We start from the raw sequence: 18,863 nt of genomic DNA, 5'->3' as shown, positions 1-18,863 counted from the left end.
AATAAAAAACAAAAGGAAAGGTGAGATGAAAGATCGAATAACTAATTAAGGGAACACGAAATACAAATCTGGACATGCCCACATGTATTTTTCCATTTAGAAACAAACCTAAGAAGCCAGTGGTTCGTTCCTCTATTTTTAATTCAACTTGCTTGCTGAGCTTAGTTGTGCATCTGGAGTAAGTGTTAGCCTGTCCTCTAGTGGTGACTGCAGACATGTGCAGGTACATGTGCCAATGTAGAGCTGAGGTTGTCCGGGGGTATGTGCTTGAAAAACTCACTGTTAGGAAAAATGCTTTGGCTGCTCTCCAGTAAATACAGCAGGTGGAGACACACACTGGAAAACTGGAACATAGTCAACTTGGCTTTCATTTGGCTCTTAAAAGATTGTTAGGCAACCAGAGTTACTGAAACTAAGTTTGACCATAATTTATTTGTGATGCTTTTTATTTCCGTCTTAATTTTTAATTCTTGAAAACTATTAAGATCTGGAGATTTTAAGCACACCATTTATTTATATTAAATACCTGCTGGTGCAGAGATTGGGGGTGAGGTTGTGGTATAAATGTTAGTGAGACACAGATCTTGTCCTTAAAACTTACCCTCTGATTGAAAGAGAAGATATATTCAGACATGATTATAATACATAGTAGTGATATAAACAGAGAAAGTGTAAATATGTGTAAAATGATTATATATAGGTCATGTAATTATGTATTAATTTTATTATATAATTAGACATATAAATATACCATATTAATAATTATATAATTATATAAATTACAGTATATTAAAATATATAAATATGTAATGATATATTATACTCAAATATTAATATATTAAATATATTACATTAGTATATTAATATAAACATATACAATATATTAAATATCAATAACTTTAATATTAATAATTATATACTTATGTATAGATTTTAATGTATATAAATTATATTCATAATTTGAATATATAATTATAATATACAAATTTAGTATAATATAAAATATATTACTCTGTTAAATATATTTGTATATTATATCACTATAATTAACTTAAATATAATATATAAATACATTATATATATGAATGTATCCCTGTGTTTATATATTTATATCTATAAATATATATATCTAAACACAGAACTGTGGACCAGGACCTGTGATAGGTATGCTCACATGTTCACATTTTATTTAATACAACTGTATTTTAACATAAGAGAAAATGAGGTTCAGAAAGATTAAAAATGCCCTAGTTCACTAGCTATGAAATGGCAAAATTTAAATTTAATTCAGGTTTTCTGATTCCATCTGTATTTCAGTTAATTTCAGACCTTTATTGAGAGTGTATCTCGTGCCAGGCACTGTGCTATGTGCTGGAGGTGCAAAGATGGAAGATCCTGTCACTGGCCTCAGGATTACAGTTCTGTAGGGGACTAGGCATGTAGGAGAAATAATTAGGCTCTGTTATGATATATGCAGTGATGGAAGTATACACAAATTGCCTCTGAGCAAAGTAGCAAAGGCTGTTCATTGTTCATAAGTTATGATTCTGTCATATACCCCTCTTACTTAGCTGTGATTGAATTAACCAGAAATGTGTAACTTGGCCAAAGTACATAATCTTTAGGTTTGACTATGGCTCTGGGGAAGCCTAATCTTGTAATACTGCCCACAGGGGCCACGGTTTACTGACCCAAAGGATGATCTCTTATAGGCAACTTCCAGTGTGAGAAACTCAGAAAGCTATAGAATTAGGAAGAACTAAAAGTGGAGGTAACAGGTGAAAAAGGTGAATACATTAAGTAAAACAAAAAAACAAAACAAAAAAAAACAAAACAGCTCATAGACATAGACAACATTATGGTGATTACCAGAGGGAAAAGGGGGGGTGGAAGAAGTAGAAGAGGGTAAAGGGGAGAAAAATGATAACAGAAGGAAACTTGATTTTGGGTGGCAAACACACAATACAATATACAGATGATGTATTATAGAATTTTACATGTGAAACCTACATAATTTTGTTAACCAATGTCAACCCAATAAATTCAATTGAAAAATGATCACTAAAAGTGGAAGTAACAGTTGAACTGATAAAAAGCAGACGCATAGAGATCTGGAGAAAGAGAGAAGGTGAATTGTGAGTATGGCATAGTCACAGGAATAAGGAGCCAGAGATCCCTCTTCTGGGGGTGGGGGGGATCTGTTTTTACTGTCACTTCCTTAACATTGTTTGAGGACTCCACAGAGCTGAACTGTGTAACTGCTTAGACTTGCCTATGCTTCCTCTTGTGGCTTTGAGTGTCCTTGCAATCACCTACACTACCTGAGGTCAGCCAAGGCTGTGATCCAGGTCCTGCAGTACCGAAGTGGTCCAGACGAGGCAGTGAGAAGCGTGGCTGGAAGGGTGGACTCAGCAAGGCTTCACCAGGAGGTGATGCCCAAGCAGAGTTTTGTTTGTTTTTTCTTTTTCTTTTTTTAAATTTTAAATCCTCACCTGAGGACATTTTTTGCATTTATCTTCAGATAGAGCAGAGGGAGAGAGGGGTAGAGAGAGAGAGAGAGAAAAACACTAATGTGAGAGAGACACATCGACTGGTTGCCACCCACACATCCCCAACCGGGCTGGGGACAAACCGCAACCGAGGTACATGCCCTTAGCAGGAACCAAACCTGGGTCTCTCCGGTCTGCGGACCAACACTCTAACTGTTGAGCCAAACCGGCCAGGGCTCTTCTTCATTTAAAAAAAATAATAATAATTTTTTTTTGTTACAGATGTTTCTCCTTTTCCCCCACAGACACCCTCCAGAGTTTTGAGGTACAACTACGAGTTTGCCAGAAGGCAAGGTGTGAGGAGCTCTCCAATAGTTCAGTGCTCATTCCAGTACTAAACATGACCAGTGGCAAAATTTAATTTTCTGTTTTTTTTTTTCTAGTGTAATGACTCCAGAAAAATCTCTCTTTAGGAACCCAGGCTTGGAGAGAGGGGAGTAGGATAGGAGGATTTTCTCTTTCATGAAGGCTCTAACTCCTGAAGCCTGGTGGCTTGATCATATGAAGCGTCTTCAAACATTAGATATTTTTCTCATCTGGGACATCTCTACCCTTATGGGTATGCAATATTGGGCCAGGGGACAATGTGAAACTGTAGGATATTACAATGAATCTTCTTGTGGTGTCATTATTACAGATGATTTGGGAAGAGAAAAGTTTTAAATGTTTACAGTCTTTAAGGGTTTGTTATATAGAATCAGTATAAGCCTACTTTTCCATGTTGGCTTAATTTTGCTTATTTTTGCATTAACTTGCATAAAAGCCAGGGACTCTTATGATCCCAGCATGGAACTGTACTCAAAGAAACACAGACTTTCTTGACAATAGTAATTAAAATATTATTTCTATTTAAAAATAAACCTTGATCTGCAAAATCTGCATGTATTTCATAGACAAAGTACGAAGTTTTTGAAAAGTTTCTGTCCTAAGCTATGGCCTTTAGACTGACTGCATTGACTTTCCTCTTCCCTGAAGAGAATGTCAGGGAAAGTTGGAGAACCACTCTTTCAGGCCATTGCCCCAACTTCCTTACACTGTCTAAATTCTACCCATTAAAAATTCATGTAGGTTGATTTTTAAAAATTATGATGAAAAACACACAATGCAGAATTTACCATCTTAACCATTTTTATGTATACAACTCATTAGTCTTAAGTATATTCACTCGGTTGTGCAACAGAGCTCTAAAACCTTTTCATCCTGCACAATTGAAGTCTCTCTATTAGACAACCCCGTACTTTCTCTTCCTCCCAGCCCCTGGCAAACACCATTTTCCTTTCTGTTTCTATGAATTTGACTACTTTAGATACCTCATGTGAGTGGAATCATACAATATTTTTCTTTTTATATCTGGCTTGTTTCACTTAGTATAATGTCCTTAATGTTCATCCATATGGCAGCATGTGACAGAATTTTCATCCTTTTCAAGGCTGAATAATATTCCATCATATGTATGTACCACAGTTTATTTATTCATTCATTTGTTCACAGACACTTGAGTTGCTTCCACCTCTTGACTATTGTTAATAGTGCTATTATGAACATAAGTGTGTAAATATCTCTTCAAGATCCTGCTTGCTTTCTTTTTTTAAAAATATGCTTTTATTGACTTCTTAGAGAGATGGGAAGGGAGAGAGATAGAAACACTGATGTGAGAGAGAACTATCCATTGGCTACCTCCTGCATGCCCCCCACTGGGGATCGAGCCTGAAACCTGGGCATGTGCCCTGACCAAGGGTAGAACCAGGATCTCTCAGTCAATGGGAGGACACTCACTCCACTGAGCCACACCAGCTGGGCTCAAGATTCTGCTTTCAGTTGTTTTTATTTATTTTAAAACAATGTTTATTGTCTTTAAAAAAAAACTTTTTTTCCCTTTATTGATTTTCAGAGAAAGGAAGTGAAAGGGAGAGAGAGAGAGAGAGAGAGATAGAAACATAGATGAAAGAGAACATCAACTGGCTACCTCTGGCATGCCCTCTGTTGGGGATCAGGCCCACAACCTGGGCATGTGTCCTGACCGGAATTCGAACCAGTGACCTCTTGGTGCATGGGTCGACGCTCAACCACTGAGCCACACCGGCCAGACTCAGTTGTTTTAATATATACCCAGGAGTGGGTTTGCTTAATCATATGCTAATTATTGTTTAATTTTTTGAGCAACTGCCCTACTGTTTTCCATAGTGGTTGTACACTACATAGGGGTTCCAATTTCTCCACATTCTAATCAATGCTTGTTGTTTACTTTTTTTTTTTTTTGTAACTACGCTATTGGGTGTAATGTGACATACAGGTTGATTTTAAAGTGCATGTTCTACTTGAATAGGTGAGGATATCTGAAAACTTCATTCCTTCTGGTAAACATTGGTTTTAGCAACCAGCTGAGATCTCTCACTAAGTACATGTTATTCTGATGTTAGGAGAAGATATTAGGACTCTAGAAGGAGATCCTAGATCTCCTCAAAGAATATAAAGCATTAAACTTGGAAGACCCAGGAGTGGGGGCTACCTGAGAAATCTCACATAGGATATTTCCCTCTCAGTTGTTTTGACGCTGAGGACATTTTTATTGAATGAATACAAACATTTCATCAGAATTATTTCAACATTGCTAAGAATATCAAGAAATTATTTTCTGGAGACAACTATTTTAAGTTAATTTAATTCTTTGATCGAAATTCTCACTACGAAGTTAAATGATTTTCAGTATTTTTATTTTACTGAAATAATTTAGATTTAACTCAATGACTTTTATCCATATTAAATTTTCCCAACTTTAGCTGTAGCAATTTTGAGTTTTCTTTCATGGTCATTTAATTTTCCTGGGTCAGATTTTGCAGGTGTAATTTTTGACAAGAAGATTTGATTCTTTAGTCAGTTTTTAAAAAGTCAATAACAAATTTTGCTGTGTGCAGTTTTCACATTTGTCAGTTTTATTTTGAGTTATTTTTACAAAGTACTATTTTAACTGGGTCAGTTTTGAGAATTACCAGCACAATGAGTTTTTTCAGTCAGTTTTTTGTCAGTATCAAATTTAGCATGTATAGTTTTACCTATTATAAGTTTAATCCTGTATTGATTATTTCTATGTCAATTTTTTTTCCTGTTGACTAGTTCAAAATGTACTTGAAATAAAAATATCAAGGCCATACATCTTGTTTTTATCCAAAGCTGTTCTGATTTAAAAAAAGTAGTCTCGATACATCCTTGTGGAGGCATGGTTTTGTGGGTGAATCATGGGACTGCATGTGAGAAGTTCTGGGTGTTTGTCCTTGTTCTGTCACTTACTGTCTGTCCTGTGTCTAATAGACTAATAGTTTAATAGTCCTCATCTAAAAGTGAAGTGATTTAGTCCGGCCAGTGTGGCTCAGTGGTTGAGCACTGACCCATGCACCAAGAGGTTGCTGGTTTGATTCCCAGTCAGGACACATGCCTGGGTTGTGGGCCCAATCCTCAATAGGGGCCATGCAGGAGGCGGCTAATCGATATTCTCTCTCATTGATGTTTCTATCTCTCTCTTCCTCTCACTTCCTCTCTCTCTAAAATCAATAAAGGAAAAAATAAATAAATAAAAGTGAAGTGATTTAAATATGTGACTTCTAAATCCCTTGCAACTCTTAAACGGTCTACGATTTAAGTTTTTATGTGTAGGTGTTGTCCTATTGGACCATTATTTGCATTTATTTGATGCCCTCCTCTCCCACCTCCTACCAACCAGTGCTTCCTGACATCCAGCCTGTTTGTACTTGCTCAGACCTGAGCAAGAGCCTCTGACCTTTCCCACACACTGCTGAATTTTATTCCTACCCAGTCTTGGCTTTTGACCTGCTCCAGAGCTCCTTTTGATTGAGTACCTGCCAACTTGAGCTCCATCTGCCTAGAAGCTACAAGGTCATCAGTGGCCATCTGAGCCTTGTTTTTCTCTTCTCTACTCCTCAGTCAGTCTTACTCCTGCCACAGCTCTTTTTCAGTCAGGCAAGGAACAGAATCTTGGGATTATGTGGGTGTGGTTTAGGGTAGACCATCCTTGGCAGAAAGGAGAGATAGAATAGACCACACCATTTACAGACCCTTATAGCAGGATCTCAGTAGGAAACGGATGGACCAGTCACTCACATTAGATTAATATTACAAAGGCTAATAAAGAGGCTATTTACAAAGATGTGGGCAGTGTGTAAGGAATCCATAAAAAACAATGCAATATCACTGGATCCAGTTACAGCTCCTGAGCGCAAAAAGACATGGGAGGGATCAGTTACTGAAACCTGGAAGGAGAAAACATGCAGAGATGACTCCAAGGCCATCCTGCAGGAAAGGAGCCAGAGGCATGAATTCCCCCAGCTCTTTTTCTTTCTCCTTCTCTCTTATCTCCCCAACTGGCAGAACCCACTGGAGTCAGAAGGCAAGGGAGTTCATTGATGAAACCCATACAGGTCAACGTTCCTAGGCAGAGATTAAGGTGGGAAGGATGAAGGGTGACTTCAGCACAGGGGGCTCCTCTTGCCTGTCTACATATGTCCCAGTGAAATCAGGATGAAAGGAGCATCCAGGGAAGACTGAAAGGGAAGAGGGTCAGCATACCTGCTTCTTGGGTGAGGAATGAGTACACGTCCATGACATTTGTTGTCATTGTTTTAAGGCATTTCTTTTTCTGCCAGCTGCTTTCTGAGCCATGGCCCTGGTCCTGCACTGGTTCTAGGTTAATGAAAGCCCTGACTGGATTGATTTGCTCACTTTGCTGGTCCCTGGGAAGATTCTGAGGAGTAGACGACAGTTGGAGCTTTGGGATGGCAGAATGGAAGCCCTGGGATATCTGGGTGGGGTACAGAGAGTTCTAAGTATAGAAGTAAGGGAAGAGAGTGTTGAAAGGGTGCCAAGAGCATGTCTGGCCAAGGGGCAGACCTGGGCTTACATAGATGGCATTACTATGGGATCAGGGTTTATAGAGCACTCTGATGTATTTTCCATGGAATGATGCCATTTCCATTGCCTGTGATGTGGGGTACAGACTGAAATTCTGCTGGGACTGTGTTAGGGTTTGGGGGACAGTGGGCACACTATTACTTCAGAGTACTGTAGCAAAGAGTTTTCCCACAGAACACCACACTTCTGCTGCAAACACTGTTTTGCAAATGGTCACTTCTTACCTTAGCTCCATTTGGAAAGAGAGAAAGAAAATAGATAAAAGGAGAGGACAAATAGAGAATCTAATTCATTGTCTATGGATGAATTGCTTCTGGTGCTTACCTGTGATTCAACCGATGGTTCTTATTTGTGGGTGGGTAGGGAAGGTGCCCACGGGCAGCAGAAGCAGAGTAGCCTGTGGACTGAGTGAGAACTTAGAAGCATGTCTATTACAATCATGCTTTCCTTCTTGTCGGTGACTCAATATATATATTTAACATATTCTCTTGGAAATATTAATATGCAATATACTATAAGCCAGTAGCAAGTAATCCTTTTTGCATTATATACACGGGACAGTGCCTGAGAAGAAAGGAGGGGGTTGGTCAGGAGAGGAGGAGAGATCAGAGAGCTGTGTGGCGGTGACCTCACCTCACTAACTTAAAGATGTAGCATCCATTTTGATCAGCATGATGGATTCCAAGAATCTATCAGAAAGAAGAAAAGGAGGGGGGAGTGAAAGGAAAAGAGAAAAGAGAGAGAAAAGAAATATAACAGATAAAAGTAAGCTCTTCTAGAAAAAATTTTATTGTCTAGAAAAATTTTATTGTCAAGTAATTCCCTAAGGGAACAAATTCTGAGAAGTCTGAAGCACACTTTCCGCTTTCCTCCTGTTGTTTTTCTTCTATTCCCTATGAATTAAAAAAAAATCTGTTAATTTTGTATTAAAAACAAAATACATTTCTTTTTCTTGAGTACTCTATAATTGTATAGGAATGTGTGTATCATTTGCTCCCCATAATTTTGAGAATATTTTTGAAGACAGTGACATATTCTGACTCTTTAAGAACAAAACAATTCAATTTAAAAATCACTGAATGACAGCAATCAAAATTCTGAAGTGATGCAGTTTGCTTCAGCACTTGTTCAAAATGTCATTAGAACACCAACATATAGCAGGTTGTTATGGCAACTAGAATAACAGAGTTTACAGCATCACTGTAATTAATGTTATCCAAACGTTATTAATCATTCATCATCACTCACATTCTCTGAAGGAACAGCAGTTCTTGTTCTCCCAGGATTTTTCAATAGTGTAATCTGTTGCATTTACTTTACTTTCAAACAAATCTTACTTTGACTTTGCTTTAATGAAATTAGCTATTGTTTTTGCTCCTTTACTCATTCTATTTTTGCTGCTGTTCTTTGATAAAACTTAAAAGGAAATGGAAAAAAAAGGATTACGGCTAACAAAACAGAATAAAGTCTAAAGTTGAAATGATTTATGTATTTAAGTGTGGAGACCCTGAGAAAAATAATAAAATATTTTGCATAGAGATATATACTATTCACTCATATTTGCATAGCACTTTATGATTTTAATATATGTTTTGCATATATTATTTAATGTAACAACCTTGAGAGGACAAGTAATATTTTTGGGGGTGCCTACTATGTGACAGTTAATGTGATCTTCATAGATGAATTTTTTTAGATCTCACAACAACCTGTAAGGTAGGTTTGTTTAAAAAATATACCTCCATGACTCAACAACAACAACAAAAAGCCTAATTAAAAAATGGGCAAAGGACTTAAACAGACATGTCTTCATAGATGCTGTATGCACCTCATCAAAAAGCATGTAAAAAGATGTTTAACATCACAAAATCATTAGAGAAATGCAAATCAAAACTACAATGAGATATCATCACCTCACACCCATTAGGGTATCTACTATAAAAACACAAAAACAGCCCTGGCCAGTTTGGCTCAGCGGTTGGAGTGTTGACCTGTGGCCCAGAGAGTCCTGGGTTTGATTCCCGCTAGGGGCACGTACCAAAAAACAAACAAACAAAAAATCACAAACACAGAAACAGAAAATAACAAGTGTTGGGGAGGGTATAGAGAAATTGGAACCCCTCTACATCATTGGTGGGGCTGTTAAAAGGCATAGCTATGGGGGGGGGGGGGAAGCTGCTAGGAAAACAGTATGGCAGTTGCACACAAAAAATTAAAAATACCATTAGCATATGATCTAGTAATCTTACTTCAAGGTATATGTCTAAAGTAACAGAAAGCAGGGCCTGGAAGAGATATTTACACCCTCATGTTCATAGCAGCATGCTCATAGCAGCATTATTCACAATAGCTAAGAGGTGGAAGCAACCCAAATGACATGAACAGATGGATGAATAATCATACTGTGGTATATACATACAATTGATATAGTCAGCCATAAAAAGGAAGGAAATCCTGTCACATGCTACTACATGGATGAACCTTGAGGACATTATGCTAAGTGAATAAGTCAGGCACAAAAGGACAACTATGGCATGCTCTCACTTATATGAGGTATCTAAAGTAGTCAAATTAATAGAAAATAGAATGGTGTTTGCCAGGGGCTGGGCAGAGGGGAATTGTTTAATATAGATTTCTGTTGTGCAAGATGAAAAAGTTCTAGAGTTCTATTACACAACAATGTGAATATACTTAGCACTACTGAACTGTACATTTAGAAATGGTTGAAGTGGTACATTTTATATTATGTGTTTTTTTATTAATTTAATTTATTTATTTTTGTTACAGATGTTTCTCCTTTTTCTCCCACTGATTCCCCCCTCCCTCTCCCTCCCTACTCTGTCCCCAGCCTTGTTGTCCATGTCCATTATTTATGAACACATGCATATAAGTTCTGTGGTTTATCTCTCCCCCACCGTCCCCTCTTCTGGGGATTGTCAGTCTTCCCACTTCCACGTCTCTGGGACTAGCCCATTCCTCAGACTGTTATGTTCATTATATTCCACAAATAAGTGAGATCATATGATACTTGTCTTTCTCTGTTTGGCTTGTTTCACCTAGGATGATACTTTCCAGGTCCCTCCATGTCGTCTCAAAAGATAAGAGGTCTTTCTTTTTTACAGCTGCATAGTACTCCACTGTGTATATATACCAACTTTTTTAATCCATTCATCTACTGATGGACATTTGGACTGTTTCCAGATCTCAGTTATTGTAAATAGGGCTGCTACAAACATGGGGGTACATATATTCTTTTTGATTGGTGTTTTAGGCTTCTTAGGGTATATGCCTAGAAGTGGGATCACTGGGTCAAATGGAAGTTCAATTTTTAATTTTTTGAGGTAACACCATATTGTTTTCCACAGTGGCTGCACCAGTCTGCATTCCCACCAGCAGTGTACTAGAGTCCCCTTTTCTCCACACCCTTGCCAACACTTGTTGTTTGATGATTTGTTGATGGCGGCCATTCTGACAGGTGTGAGGTGATATCTCATTGTTGTTTTAATTTGCATCTCTCTGATGATTAGTGATGTTGAGCATTTCTTCATATGTCTCTTAGCCATTTGTATGTCCTGTTTGGAGAGATGTCTTTTTAGTTCCTCTGCCCATTTTTTCTTCTTCTTCTTTTTTTTTTATCCTTACCCGAGGACATTTTTCCATTTTTTTGTTCAGATAGAGCGGGAGGAAGAGAGAGAGAGAGAAACATCGATGTGAAGGGACACATCGAGTGGCTGCCACCCACATGACCCACCAGGGCCTGGGACAAACTGCAACCGAGGTATGTGCCCCCAGCGGGAACCGAACCCGGGTCTCTCTGTACCACAGGCTGACGCACCAACCGCTGAGCCAAACCGGCCAGGGCCCTCTGCCCATTTTTTAATTGGGTTCTTTGTCTTGCTTTTGTTGAGTTGTATGAGCACTCTATTTATTTTGGAAATTAACCCTTTATCTGATATATCATTGGCAATTATGCTCTCCCATACAGTGGGTTGCCTTTCCACTTTGATGATTGTATCTTTTGCTATGCAGAAGCTTTTGAGTTTGATGTAGTCCCATGTGTTTATTTTCTCCTTTTTTTCTGTTGCCTTAGGTGATGTATCACTGAAAATTCTGCTGCGTATGATGTCTGAAATTTTGTTGCGTACAGTTTCTTCTAGATTTTTATGGATTCATGAGTCACATTTAAGTCTTTTATCTATTTTGAGTTTATTCTTGTGTATGATGTAACTTGATGGTCTAGTTTCATTTTTTTGCATGTAGCTGTCTAATTTTCCCAACACCATTTCTTAAAGAGGCTGTCTTTACTCCACTGTATGGTCTTGCCACCTTTGTCAAATATTAATTGAGCATATTGTCTTGGGTCCATTTATGGGTTCTCTGTTCTGTTCCACTGGTCTATATGCCTGTTCTGGTGACAGTACCAGGCTGTTTTGATTACAGTGGCTTTGTAGTATAACCTGAAATCTGGTAATGTGATCCCTCAAACTTTGTTCTTCTTTTTCAAGATTGCTGTGGCCATTCGAGGTCTTTTTTGGTTCCATATGAACTTTTGAAATATTTGTACTAGTTCTGTGAAATATGTCACTGGTATTTTGATGGGGATTGCATTGAATCTATAGATTGCTTTGGGTAGTATGGACATTTTAATGATGTTAATTCTTCCAATCCATGAACAAGGTATGTACTTTCACTCATTTATATCTTTCTCTATTTATTTTTTCAATGACCTGTAGTTTTCTGCGAATAGGTCCTTTGTTTCTTTGGTTAAGTTTATTCCTAGCTATCTTAATTTTTTTGCCGTGATGGTAAATGGGATTGTTTTTCTTAGTTTCTCTTTCTGTGAGTTCATCATTGGTGTATAAGAATGCCGTCAATTTCTTGACATTAATTTTGTATCCTGCTACTTTGCCAAATTCATTTATTAAGTCTAATAAATTTTTGATGGAGTCTTTGGGGTTTTCTACGTGTAGTATCATGTCATCTGCGAATAATGACAGTTTTACTTCCTCCTTTCCAATTTGGATCTCTTTTATTTTTTCTTCCTGTCTGATTGCTGTAGCTAAGACTTCCAGTACTATGTTAAATAAGAGTGGCGAAAGTGGCCATCCTTGTCTTGTTCCTGTTCTTAAGGGAAATGCTTTTAATTTTTGCCCATTGAGTATGATGTTGGCTGTAGGTTTTTCATATATGGCCTTTATTATGTCGAGATATGATCCCTCTATTCCCACATTGCTGAGCATTTTTATCAGAAATGGATGCTGGATTTTGTGGAAGGCTTCTTCGGCATCTATTGATATGATCATATGATTTTTATCTTTCATTCTGTTTATGTGGTGTATCACATTTATTAATTTGTGAATATTACACCAGCATTGCATCACTGGGATGAATCCCACTTGGTCATGGTGAATAATTTTTTTGATGTATTGCTGGATCCGATTTGCTAGTATTTTGTTCAGGATTTTGACGTCTGTGTTCATCAGGGATATTGGCCTGTAGTTTTCTTTCTTTGTAGTGTCTTATTCTGGTTTTGGAATTAGAATTATGCTGGTCTCATAAAATGAATTTGGAAGTCTTCCTTTTTTTTTTTTTTCATCATCACCCAGGACATTTTTCCATTTTTTGTTCAGATAGAGTGGGAGGGAGAGAGAGAGAGAGAGAGAGACATCGAAGTGAAAGGGACACATCGAGTGGCTGCCACCCACACGACCCAACCAGGGCTGGGGACAAACTACAACCGAGGTACGTGCCCTTAGCAGGATCTGAACCCGGCTCTCCCTGGACCGCAGGCCGATGCTCTAACCGCTCAGCCATTGACATAGTTTGAGGAGAATGGGTGTTAGTTCTTTTTGAAACGTTTGGTAAAACTCTCCTGTGATGCCATCCGGGCCTGGGCTTTTGTTTGCTGGGAGAGTCTTGATTACATCTTCAATTTTTTGTTGTTGTTATTGGTCTGTTCAAGTTTTCTATCTGTTCCCGGTCCAGTTTTGGGAGACTATGTGTTTCTAGAAATTTGTCCATTTCACTTCGATTGTCAAATTTGTTGCCATATAATTGTTCATAGTAGCTGTTAACGATCCTGTGTATTTCTGTGGTGTCAGTTGTTACTTCTCCTCTTTCATTTCTGATTTTGTGTATTTGGGTTCTCTCTCTTTGTTTCTTGGTGAGTCTAGCTAAGGGTCCATCAATCTTATTTATCTTTTTGAAAAACCAGCTCTTTGTTTCATTGATTCTTTGAATTGTTTTTTTTGACTCTATGTCATTTATTTCTGCTCTGATCTTTACTATTTCCTTCCTTCTACTTGCTCTGGGGTTTCTTTTTATTTGCTCTCTAGTTCTTTAAGTTGTGAGGTTAGATAGTCTATTAGAGATTTTTCTTGTTTCTTGAGGTAGGCCTGTAGTGCTATGAACTTCCCTCTCAGAACTACTTTCGCTGCATCCCATAGATTTTGTGTTGTTGTGCTCATTTTCTTTCTTTTTTTTTTTTATAGTACGGACCTTCTTTTAATAAAATATATATAAATGCATATTAGTTCTATGTAATTGTATATTAGTATAGAGAAATATTTAAAACAATGTATACAATCAAATGTTAATGATTTCATTTGGATGCTGGATTTAAGGCTGATATGCATTCTGTTCTTTATATTTTTCTGTTTTCAAAAGAGATTTTTTTTTTACATGAATTTTTATTTATTTTTTTATTACAGATATTTTACCTTTTTACCCCATTGGCACCCCCCACCCCACCCCACCTCTGCCCCGTCCCCAGCTTAGTTGTCCATGTCCATTGGTCATGCATACATGCATATAAGTTCTGTGGTTTATCTCTTCCCACCTCCCCACCCCCCATGCCCTCTTCTGAGGGATGTCAGTCTGTGCCCTACTTCCATGTGTCTGGGTCTACTGTATTCCTCAGACTGTTATGTTCATTATATTCCCTATATAAGTGAGATCATGTGGTATTTGTCTTTTTCTGCTTGGCTTCTTTCACTTAGGATAATACTTTCCAGGTCCCTCCATGTCGTCTCAAAGGATAAGAGATCTTTCTTTCTTACCGCTGCATAGTACTCCATTGTGTATATGTACCACTGCTTTTTTATCCATTTGTCTACTGGTGGACACTTGGGCTGTTTCCAGATCTTAGCTATTGTAAATAGTGCTGCTATGAACATGGGGGTACATATATTCTTCCTGATTGGTGTTTCAGGCTTCTTAGGGTATATTTCCAGCAGTGGGATCACTGGGTCATTTTCATTGGTTTCCAGGAATTTTTTAATTTCGTCCTTGATGTCCTTGGTAACCAATTCTTTGTTTAATAACATACTATTTAGCTTCCATGTGTTCAAACATCTTTGTGTGTTCTTGTTGCAATTGATTTCTAGTTTCATGCCATTGTGATCTGAGAAGATGCTTGATATGATTTCAATCTTCTTGAACTTGTAGAGACTTAGTTTGTGTCTTAACATGTGGTCTATCTTTGAGAATATCCCATGTGCACTTGAGAAGAATGTGAATTCTGTAGTTTTGGGGTGTAATTCTCTGTAGATATTTATTAAATCCATTTGGCCTAGTGCTTAATTTAGAGTCTCTGTTTCCTTGTTAATTTTTTGTCTAGAGGATCTATCCTGTGATGTCAGCGGGGTGTTGGAGTCCCCTGCTACGATTGTCTTGGTGTCGATTTCTCCTTTGAAGTCTTCCAGAAGATTTTAAATATATTTTGGTGCTCCTATATTGGGTGCATATATGTTTATCAAGGTTATATCTCCTTGTTGGATAGATCCTTTCAATATTATGTAGTGGCCTTCTTTGTTTCTAGTTATGACCTTCATTTTGAAATCTATTTTATCAGATATGAGTATTGCTACTCCCGCTTTTTTTCCCTTTCCGTTTGCTTGAAAGATTTATTTCCATCCCTTCACTTTCAACCTATGTGAGTCTTTTGTTGTGAGGTGGGCCTCTTGTAAACAACATATATATGAATCATGCTTTCTTATTCAATCAGCTACTCTGTGTCTTTTTATCGGAGCATTCAATCCATTTACATTTAAGGTGATTATTGATATGTACTTATTTACTGTCATTTTTGTTTAGTGTTATTATATTTTTCTTCCTTTTTCTCCTGCTAATTACAGCAGTCCTGAAAATATGGAATGCTTCCAAATTTGAGTGTCATCCTTGCCCAGTGGCCATGTTAATCTTCTCTGTATCATTTGAATTTTAGTATATGTGCTGCTGAAGCAAGCACTATTATGTGTTTTTTAACCTCAGTTTTAAAAAAGTGCCTCCAAATTTATGCTCCTTTAACAGTGGCTCTCAACTTTCCTAATGCCACGACCCTTTAATAGAGTTCCTCATGTTGTGGTGACCCCAACCCATAAAATTATTTTCATTACTACTTGATAACTGTAATTTTGCTACTGTTATGTCTTAGGCAACCCCTGTGAAAGGGTCGCTCGATCCCCAATGGGGTCGCGACCCACAGATTGAGAACTGTTACTTTAAAAGGTAGAGCCAAATCATCTTCTCTTGAATATGGATTGGGTTTAATAATTTACTTCTAATGAATAATTTGGAAGAGCTTCTAATGACTTCTAATACTAGGTCATAAAATATATTGCTGTTTCTGCCTTATTCTCTTTGGCTTTTTGGGGAGAAGTGGATGCTCCAGCCCCATTCAAGCGTCCAGATGATTGTAGCCCTGGTTGATATATATTTTTTTATTTTAAATTTTTTTATTAATTAATTTTTTTTACAGATGTTTCTTCTATTCCCCCCATTGACACCCTCCTCCTGATCCCCCCACTGCCCGCCCCGTCCCCAGCATTGTTGTTAATGTCCATGGTTATGCATACATGTATATAAGTTTGTGGTTTATCTCTTCCCTCCTCTCAGCCCCTTCTTTCGAGGTTTTTCAGTCTGTACCCTACTGCTATGTCTTGATCTATTTTGTTCATCAGCTTGTTTTGTTCATTATATTCCACAAATAAGTGAGATTATATGATATTTGTCCTTGATTGGTTTGTTTCGCTTAGGATAATACTCTCCATGTCCCTCCATGTCATCTCAAAAGATAAGAGATCTTCCTTTCTTACTGCTACATAGTATTTCATTGTGTATATGTACCACGGCTTTTTTTTATTTTATTAAGTTTTATTTATTTTTTTGTTACAGATATTTTACCTTTTTACCCATTGGCACCCCCCACCCCACACCCCCTCCACCCTGTCCCCAGCTTAGTTGTCCATGTCCATTGGTCATGCATACATGCATATAAGTTCTGTGGTTTATCTCTTCCCACCTCCCCACCCCCCATCCCCTCTTCTGAGGGATGTCAGTCTGTGCCCTGCTTCCATGTGTCTGGGTCTACTGTATTCCTCAGACTGTTATGTTCATTATATTTCGTATATAAGTGAGATCATGTGGTATTTGTCTTTTTCTGCTTGGCTTCTTTCACTTAGGATAATACTTTCCAGGTCCCTCCATGTCGTCTCAAAGGATAAGAGATCTTTCTTTCTTACCGCTGCATAGTACTCCATTGTGTATATGTACCACTGCTTTTTTATCCATTCGTCTACTGGTGGACACTTGGGCTGTTTCCAGATCTTAGCTATTGTAAATAGTGCTGCTATGAACATGGGGGTACATATATTCTTCCTGATTGGTGTTTCAGGCTTCTTAGGGTATATTTCCAGCAGTGGGATCACTGGGTCAAATGGAAGTTCAATTTTGAATTTTTTGAGGTAGCAACATATTGTTTTCCATAGCTGCTGCACCAGTCTGCATTCCCACCAGCAGTGTATTAGAGTCCCCTTTTTTCCACACCCTCGCCAACACTTGTTGTTTGATGATTTGTTGATGGCGGCCATTCTGACAGGTGTGAGGTGATACCTCATTGTTGTTTTAATTTGCATCTCTGATTATTAGTGATGTTGAGCATTTATTCATATGTCTCTTGGCCATTTGTATGTCCTGTTTGGAGAGGTGTCTATTCAGCTACTCTGCCCATTTTTTAATTGGGTTCTTTGTCTTCCTTTTGTGGAGGTGTATGAGCACTCTATATATATTGGAAATTAACCCATTATCTGATACATCATTGACAATGATGTTCTCCCATACAGTGGGTTGCCTTTCCATTTTGATGATTGTGTCTTTTGTTGTGCAGAAGCTTTTTAGTTTGATGTAGTCCCATGTGTTCATTTTCTCCTTTATATCTGTTGCCTTAGGTGATGTATCAGTGAAAATTCTGCTCCGTATGATGTCCGAAATTTTGTTGCCTACATTTTCTTCTAGAATTTTTATGGATTCATGGGTCACATTTACGTCTTTTATCCATTTTGAGTTTATTTTTGTGTATGGTGTAAGTTGATGGTCTAGTTTCATTTTTTTGCATGTAGCTGTCCAATTTTCCCAACACCATTTATTAAAGAGGCTGTCTTTACTCCACTGTATGCTCTTGCCACCTTTGTCAAATATTAATTGAGCGTATTGCCTTCGGTCTATATGCCTGTTCTTGTGCCAGTACCAGGCTGTTTTGGTTACAGTCGCTTTGTAGTATAACCTGATATCTGGTATTGTGATCCCACCTACTTTGTTCTTCTTTTTCAAGATTGCTGTGGCTATTCGGGGTCTTTTTTGGTTCCATATGAACTTTTGAAGTATTTGTTCTAGTTCTATGAAATATGTCGTTGGTATTTTGATGGGGATTGCATTGAATCTATAGATTGCTTTGGGTAGTATGGACATTTTAATGATGTTAATTCTTCCAATCCATGAACAGGGTATGTGCTTCCACTTTTTTATATCTTCCTCTATTTCTTTTTTCAATGACCTGTAGTTTTCTGCAAATAGGTCCTTTACTTCTTTGGTTAAGTTTATTCCTAGGTATCGTATTTTTTTTGGCGCGATGGTAAATGGGATTGTTTTTTCAGTTTCTCTTTCTGTGAGTTCATCATTGATGTACAAGAATGCCGTTGATTTCTTGACGTTAATTTTGTATCCTGCTACTTTGTCAAATTCATTTATTAAGTCTAATAGATTTTTGATGGAGTCTTTAGGGTTTTCTATGTACAATATCATGTCATCTGCAAATAATGACAGTTTCACTTCCTCCTTTCCAATTTGGATCCCTTTTATTTTTTCTTCCTGTCTGATTGCTGTGGCTAAGACTTCCAGTACAATGTTAAATAAGAGTGGTGAAAGTGGACATCCCTGTCTTGTTCCTGTTCTTAATGGAAATGTTTTTAGTTTCTGTCCATTGAGTATGATGTTGGCTGTAGGTCTTTCATATATGGCCTTTATTATGTCGAGATATGATCCCTCTATTCCTACATTGCTGAGCTTTTTTATCAGAAATGGATGCTGGATTTTGTCGAATGCTTTTTCAGCATC

At 37.7% G+C, this 18,863-nt stretch overlaps 1 non-coding gene across 1 annotated transcript; it reads right to left on the bottom strand.

The window, feature by feature from the left end:
• Nucleotides 1–15,614: 15,614 nt before the first annotated feature.
• Nucleotides 15,615–15,720, bottom strand: LOC118642965. The gene has a single exon (XR_004961873.1). It is a non-coding gene; the product is annotated as a U6 spliceosomal RNA (small nuclear RNA).
• Nucleotides 15,721–18,863: the final 3,143 nt, after the last annotated feature.

This window comes from Molossus molossus, unplaced genomic scaffold, assembly GCF_014108415.1.
Source record: "Molossus molossus isolate mMolMol1 unplaced genomic scaffold, mMolMol1.p scaffold_m16_p_3, whole genome shotgun sequence".
Taxonomy (NCBI): Eukaryota; Metazoa; Chordata; class Mammalia; order Chiroptera; family Molossidae; genus Molossus; species Molossus molossus.
The sequence above is the reverse complement of the archived record's forward strand: the minus strand, read 5'-3'. Positions and strand labels throughout refer to the sequence as shown.